General features: G+C 35.7%; 1 long non-coding RNA gene across 1 annotated transcript; it reads right to left on the bottom strand.

Moving 5' to 3' along the window:
* Positions 1-7,076: 7,076 nt before the first annotated feature.
* LOC117785030 lies at positions 7,077-7,790 on the bottom strand. The gene is made up of 2 exons (XR_004617473.1): positions 7,655-7,790; positions 7,077-7,589 (listed from the first exon to the last, which is right to left on the bottom strand). It is a non-coding gene; the product is annotated as an uncharacterized LOC117785030 (long non-coding RNA).
* Between the last annotated feature and the right edge of the window lie 536 nt (positions 7,791-8,326).

The following is an 8,326-nucleotide window of genomic DNA, read 5'->3' as shown; positions in this document are numbered from 1 at the left end:
TCAATATTATTTGCATCTTTTAAATGTTCATGCCCATTATATCTTGTTGAATCACGAGATACGGATTATTATGGCCGAGATCCGTTCTCTGGAGTTGACACGTCGACGAGCTAGAATAATGATGAATTGTTGCTGTCTGGCCGATCGCCTGGAGACTATAGCCAAGTCCCAATCACAGCTACAAGCTCTTGTCCAAAGAATGTCCAGTTTGTTTGGACTCCAGAATCTTTGCGTAGCACTCAATTACTATTTATATACAATCTGCATCGTATTCTTTCTGTACTCAATCTACAAACACAGTGTGATGAACTTGAGCTTGAGTTTTGCCGGCATGATTTTAGTCATAATAAAGGTCATCTTCTACTTTCTGGACATGTATATATCAGTCAATCTGTCATATGTTGTTCTGGATGTGCACTCGGAAATGGTGAATCTTCTGGCGGATCAATCGGACTGGGGCTTCAACCTGGACAAACGACTGGAGGCTGTGGTGAGTAGGAAAAACTAATAATGTTTTACTACATATTAAAAAAACTGAAATGACCTTTGCTTTTAGTACCAAAACTTTGTATTGCAATTGGCGAAAAGTCCACTTAAGCTGCCTATTTTTCATCTCTTCAATATGGATAGAAAAAGTGCTATTTCCATGGCCAGTTCTCTGGTAACCAACATTATTGTTGTAATTCAGTATGACATGCGACTAGATTGAAAACAAAAGGAGTAAGAAAATAATAGTTATAATTACATATACATAAATAAATATATAAATACACTTTCACAATTTTCCATCAATTGAAATTGTCTAACAACGAATTGGACTCTTTTATTTCATTCATTTCCGGTTTATCTGTCAACCTGTTTAATATACCTGTTCACTTACTTAAAGACATGTATTTCTTGGTATATTAATACTAATGTTATACTCGAACTCAAACCGAAGGCAAATATTTTCCGCATAGTTGCGCACTAAGCCAAAAACTTACTTTTCCCTTCAGTTCTTCTTCGATGATGCTGAGAACATTGAGAAGGGGCGATACGGGGGGCAAGGGGACAAAGGGGCCATCAGTGACAGCTGTCAATATACAATATTGAGGATTATGATGGTAAAGACACGTCTTACGAAAAAAGCTTTGTGTCAATATATTAAATTATGGCTTAAAGGCTTTCCTTCGCCGACTTTGTGATGACGTTCAACTTTATGGCTTTTCACAGAGCGCTCCAATCCGTAAATAAATGTCAAATGGAGGGCAGGTCAGGTTGCGACTTGTCGGGAGGATTGTCGGACGTAACCTGGCATAACTATGAGAAACATTTGACATTAATTAGAGGTATTAAATCTAATTTACGTAAATAGCATTCACAAATTATTATAATTATTATTATTTTTTTTTTGACTATTTAGTTTGCAACAGAGTTGTTGTTTTTAGATAGATGGAAGAATTAGCATAATGCATTCAACTGTAAACATTTCAATTTCATTATGCAACTAGACAAATATTTCCATTTCTCGGTACATACAAAACAAAATATTTGTTTATAAAAGTTATGCAGCAGTTGAAACTTTTGCCATTAACATTAAAAACCAATTAAAATTACTTTAATCAACTAGAAGGCAGACCACAACATCTCTATCTTATTCGCTCTTTCACTCTCTCTCTCTCTCTCTCTCTCTCTCTCTCTCTCTCTCTCTCTCTCTATGTTCTTTTATGTTGCTCATACGCACCGTGAGCCATTCGCCATCCACGATTTTCCGTACTGCGTAACTCAAGTTTAATAAACGTAGAGAACTTACACTTAACAAAGCTGATGAAGGGAAATCTTTTTTAATTAAAAAGCAACTGTTTGCCACCATATTATGGACACGCCCACAGTCGCCTACATTCTCTCGCTTTTAATTACATTTTTTGTTCACTTCTTACTCGAGTTAATTTTGCTTTACGAGTATTTCCACTGAAGTCATAATTTTCATCTTTTCTAGGAATTTATTTGAATTTTTCTTGCGCACACTGGCTCCATCTAGCGTTGTATTTGTGTATTAGTTTAATGGCAACTTTATATGGCAAGTGATGGAAATTAAGGAGGACTTTTTATAATGACATTATGAGCAGCTTGCTCGAAGTAAATATGACAGTTTCTTGCTTATTCGTATTACCAACAGTTTCAGAATATTATATTAAATTAATTTAGAAAGTTTGGCTTAAATCGAAATTGCAGTTGTTCTCAAAAAAAATCAATAATAAATGCCTGGCTCGAAGTGCAGAAATAATAAAATTCAATTTTATTTGATGTAGAGTTTCTTTTTTTTGGGTGGGGTCTATTGGAAGTGAAATTTTTGCCGCAGGCTGTGTGCATCGATGACAGCCAATGCCACGCCCACTTGGTTGGAGCCTTCCAGTGTGACAAGTGACAGGGCAAATCGAATCAATTTGTCATAACTGCGAGGGAAGATTGAACAAAGCTCATAAGTATCTCGAAGCGAGCATTATTCGATTTAGGAGGAACCCGAGGCGTATGTAGGCGACCCGGACTAGGTCGAGGTTGCCACGAAGTTGCCACAAGGCAATCAGCTGCACGATTGGCATAAAAACATTTGTCTCTCTCACTCGCCCCCTCTCTCTTTCTCACACGTTCTATCTATCTCATTAATGAGCTGTCAACAATCGTTGAAAAAATGCCTTCGGGCAAACAATTTGTCGTCAAAGTTTCATTAGCCATCGAAACTCAGACGTTAGCCAACACTGTCACAAGCTTTGCACTTAATGAAGTAACGTATTGTCACAATTATTTGAAATAAGCCTCGGATTTTACAACTCATTAATTTGGTGGCATTAATTTGGACAAACAGCTGTCAGTTTGATGGCATTGCATCAAGGTCCTTTGAGTTATTTTGATGAAAAGTCCCATTGAATAGAATCTTAAGAGCCCTTTAGATCTTTTGTGCTGATTCAAAAGTTCCACCAATTAAATACACTTATTATTATTGAGGCCGGAGGAAAAGTTTTCCTCTCACTTTGTGATAAGCCAAATTTATGTTGAACAATACTTTCAACGCCAAATTTGAAAGGGGAATATATAAAACAATAAACAAATGATAGAGAAGCATAGAGTAGAGGGAAATGAAGAGGAGAAAGGAGAGTCTGGGGGCTGATACGAATAAAAACTTGAAGCATTTTTATGTGTTCACTTTATTACATTTTGACAAACAAAAACTTTGCTGCTAGAATTTCCCCAAGTAACAGTTACAGTTTCCGCTACGGTTTCCGCTTGTCTGGCATATATGTATATATGTGTATGTCGGTGTGTAGGAGTATGTGTGAATGTACGATTTTGTTGTTGTTTTGTTTGAATATCTGTAGTGGTCCCCCTAGAAAACATCTCGAGACGTACAACAGTTTATTGTTGTTTGGCTAAATTATGTTGTACTTGGTTTACTATAGAATTGGGTCTGGTAAATGATGGTAAGAAGCAGGAATAACAACAACAAAAACAACAACGACAACAACAACAACTAACTGCAAGTGTTAGTATCGTAAAACATCAAAAACTTTGCAGTCACCGGGTGCTATCAAGTGAATTTGAAACAGCAAAAAGAGTCAATAAAGTTTCACAGCTCATTGTTCATTGTTCATGATACACTTGGGCCTTCCATTCTCTTCATCCCTCCGTCTTCGTTCTCCCCATTCATTAGTTCTATGTCGCATCTGGTTGAAAAGTTGTTGAGCAAATCAATATGAAATTTATGAGGCCACAAAACTTGGCTACCACCTTCAAGGCAACTCAGAGCAAGGTCAAGTGTGCAGCTACAAATTAAAATTAAAAAAGTATTATACACTTGTCCTATTTATAATGAAAAAAATTCTCTTACTTTTTCCTCCCACCTCTCTCTCTCTCTCTCGCTTTCTTTCTCTCTTGAGTAAGTGGAAATCGAGTCAAAGTCACGCGATTCACTCAAGTATTTTTCATTTAATTACTGTTTGGCTTCTAGTAATTATATTCGTAATACTCATAAGCTAAGGGCACTGGGAACTGGCATTTGATATTGATTGCACCACGATGAATGGCAAATAATAATAAGTACTCATACTTTAATTGCAGTTAATATGAAAGCGTATGGCGTTGAACCACATAAAGTTTGTACAAAATACACTGAATAATTATAATTCATGAAATGCCAACGCTAATTAATATTTTTTGCGTGATATTGCTATTGTGTGATCTCATTCTAATTTCCTGCCCAAATTACATAATCTTTTAAAATTGTCCTCGTACAAGGAAAGAGAAAATGCTAATGGATCCTTTGTTCTTTGATGCAAAGTGACTGCGTTTCAAACCAAAATAAGTGGACACTCTTAGTAATAATCCTTTTGCTTCGCTTCACTTGCATAACTCGTGTGAGTGCACTCATACACTCAAATGTGGGAAATATATATCACAACCTCGCTTGTGGTTGTGAGTGTCTCCCTTCGGGTATGAATGTGCCCCTGTGATTTTTGTGGCAGCGAATTTAGTTATTATAAGAGCATAATACACAAATATATCCTTCCTGCTGGCTGCCGCCACACGATGTCTCCCATTGCTGCTCCCCACTCGGTCTCCTGGAGCGCATTTGCATGTTGTTCCCTGAGAATGGCACAAGAAAAACACTCCACGAATATCCACATATTTACTGGGTAGTACGGGTATATATGTTTTCACTTAATTTAAAAAAATAAATTCGCGTAATTGGAAACATATTTATATTCTTTTTATTTAAATTTAAGTATTTCAGCTTTAGTTTAAATATTTAAAACTTTAGCTTGTATATCTAAGCCTACAATTATTAATTTCTCATTTTATATTATAAATTATTAGATTTTAATATATTCAAATATTTAATAATTTTATTTTGTATATTTGATTTTTAGTTCGTAGCTTTTAACCTAAAATTGTTAATTGTTAATTTCAATTCATAACCTCCTAACTTATTCTGAAATTTTAATATATTTTCTTGTATCGTCTAACCAATAATTTTAATTTTAAAGAAATTTAGAAGTTTGATTAAATATTTAAGTTTCGTTGGTAACTTTAAGCCTTAATGGATTAATTTCTTGCATTAAATTTATATTTGATCTCAATGTTGTGGTTATTTTCCATAGTTGACAATGAATAAGAAAAGAAATACTTTTAATACTAATTAAATTAAATATTTATTTGATTGCGTGGTAAGTTATAGTCAATCAATCGATGCTCATGTGACTGCAAGTTTCATATTCTTTTTGTCAGTCGCTTTAGTTGCGTATGTGGATTTCTCTTGGCCTTTTGTTGTTGTTGTCGCTAACAGTGGTTTTTGCCGAGAATTGCAGAGAGAGTGAGCGAGAAAGATAGCAAGAGAGAGAGAGAGAGAGAGAGAGAGAGAGAGCTGAGAGAGGAAAGGAAACAGACAGTGACACAGAGAGTGTGTGAGTTTTTCAGACATGCATAATTCAAAACGTGGCGGGAATATTTTTGTTTGGCTCGTGTGGTGGCCACTTTTTATGTTGGTAATTCGACGACGAGGACGTGTGACCATGTGTGTGTGTGTGCGTGTGTGTAGGTGTCTGTGTATGAGTATGTTTGCCTGTGCGTGTTAACGCAATTTTCGTTCAGCAGAGAGAAAAAAATGCGATTCTCGCCAACTACTTTGCCTCCGTCGCCCGTTTGTTTGACATATTTTTCACACAGCGTCTGCTTGTTAAATTGTTGGCGGCAATTTTGAGGTTAGCGTGACACCAATCCACACACACACACACACACACACACACACACACAGCCACACTCTCACAGACATGTTAATGCAACAAAGTTTATGTTTGTATAGCTTTAGACGGTTTTTTTTAGCTGTTGTCTTTGCTGTTCTTGTTGTTGTTAGAGTAAGAATTACACTCGTAGGTTGCCGCATTGACTTTTTTTCACACATTTCGACCACTTTTATTATCAGTTTTTCTCTTTGTATTTGCCTCTGCCATTTTTGTGAGTGCAGTGAGCATAGAACCATTATATAAGACCAAAAATAAAAATTAGCTGAAATTAGAAATATTAATTTTTCTGGGAAACAAAAGTAAATTTCCAAATTATTTATTTTTATAAGTTTCCAAATTATTTATTTCTTTTACATTTACATGAGTTCCTGAGTTTGGTCTGCTCTAATTAGGGTCTTACAAATTTATATCTAGCACTGTCAGTGTTGGTAAATATGTAAATTTGTATTTATTTACCATCACTTTCAAATATTTTTCATATTCTCTCACGCGATCTGTTAACTGTTTGCATGTTTGCCACTTGACGGCCTAATGCACGATTTGGGTTAAGACAAAAAACGACCCTAAAAGTGGGTCGTAAAAAGCAAATCCAATTCAAAATGGCCAAATAGGATTTGAAGTAATGCCACATTCGGATAATTAACACATTGAACGTTCTCTGCTTCATTTGAATGCAAAGAAATCCTTTTTCTGTGCCATACTTTGCATACGATACTTTTGTTTTACTGAAATTAAGTCAAAAAAGGTATTCAGAATTTATGTGATAATATGTAAAGCAGTATAATTCTATTTGTTTGTGTGTAATAAATTTAATTTTTAATATGCATGGCTTTAATCCTTTACTTATATCATGTCCAATAAGTAAAACATTAAATAGAGAATACGAATTGCTTGATTGAGTCTCTGTCTTGTCAGAATTTTATTCAGATGAAACTGCAATTCTCAAAGTAAATAATTCAGCTCGACAGTCGACAAACAAAGTGCCTGGCAATTTGGAAGGCAACAACAAGCTGCCCAAAAATTTATTGGTTTCAAAATGGAAACTACCAAAAACACATTCAATATGCAGTTTATACTAGTAAGAGCAGAACAACTAGACAATCATTGGTGTAAACATTTCAAAGAGAAGAATTAATGACAAAACGAAGCTAGAGACAGTAAGCAAATAAATAAAACACCCACAAATTGTTTGCTTGTACCTTTTAGACAACATGACGTATGCGTAATATGCACAATAAAATTGGAGACCTACAAAAATTATGTGTTATTGTGAGAAAGTAATTTGAGTAGGCATTAAAATGTTATAGCATTACTGATTCAAGCGAATCTTATTTAATTTAAAATATAAAAAATATATAAAACAACAAATCTGTTGACGGAATGAGCACAATTGCTGTGCAGTGTTGACAGCAACCAGGAGAGAAGTTCTTGAACTCAGCTGTAAATCAGAGCTCGGTCGGTCGTTAATCTTACAAGTGTAGTGGCCATTGCCGCTCTCAATCTCTAACTGTGTCATTCCCTCAATCAGTTCAAGTACAAGCCGTCTATCATCCAACTATCCATTTGGCAAACTCCATCCACTCGCCTGCGGCAAGTTGTTGAGTTAAGTTGAGTTCTGCAGGCGGCACTTGGCATCAGTTTCAGTTACAGTTGCAGTTACAGTTGCAGTTGCAGATTCGGTTTCGGTCTTCAGTTTGAGTTGCAAAGTGCATTAGACAAAGTAATCGATACATACATTCCATGGAGTAAGTACTTAAAAGTATCTGCGTGGTTCTCAAGTGCTTTAAGTAAGTTTTTTCTCTATGTGGCTGGCTTTAAAATTCAACCAATCTTTAGCTAATACTAAGTACAGTATGCTTGTATATATACATACTTACATATACATAAAGTATGTATGTTTGATACATTTGCACATTAATGGGACTTATCAGTTTCAAATTGAAATATTTGCACTTGGATGAATCCGCACGCGCTTCCTTCCGGTTTTGGGGGTTTGTTTACCTCCCTCTATGTCTATATGTCTGTCTGTCTATCTGTTTGTTTATGTTTCTGTTTATTTTGAATGGGTGTAATGTGTATGTCTGTATGTGTGTCTGTGTGTGTGAGCTTATCGAATTTGCGTAGGTAGCAAAGGCATCTAGGAGAAAGCTTTCTAGCCGTTTTAATGCCTGGCAAGGTAAACACTTGCGATATGAATTAACTTTAAGCCGCAAAATTTGTGCCCGTGTGTGACTCTCACACTCTCTTAATCACTGTCTCTGTGTGTGTGTGTGTTTGTGTATCTGTGTGTTTGTTTTTGTGTGCGTGCGCACATAAATGCTCGTAATTGTTTATTTACATAACCTGACGTGAGATTAAAGACGCTTTGATTAACGATGCACAGCCTCGCTGAATTAAACTGTAGGCATTAAATTTTGACAGCCAACAATTTTAGTTGACACTCGCAGACAGGTAAACAAAGTCACTCACACACATACACATTTTATATAAATACATTTGATGAGTTGATCACAAACAGCATTACACAATAACCCATGTCAATAGACGAA

The sequence above is a fragment of the Drosophila innubila genome (assembly GCF_004354385.1).
Source record: "Drosophila innubila isolate TH190305 chromosome 2R unlocalized genomic scaffold, UK_Dinn_1.0 1_C_2R, whole genome shotgun sequence".
Taxonomy (NCBI): Eukaryota; Metazoa; Arthropoda; class Insecta; order Diptera; family Drosophilidae; genus Drosophila; species Drosophila innubila.
This window is presented reverse-complemented; position numbering and strand designations above follow the sequence as displayed.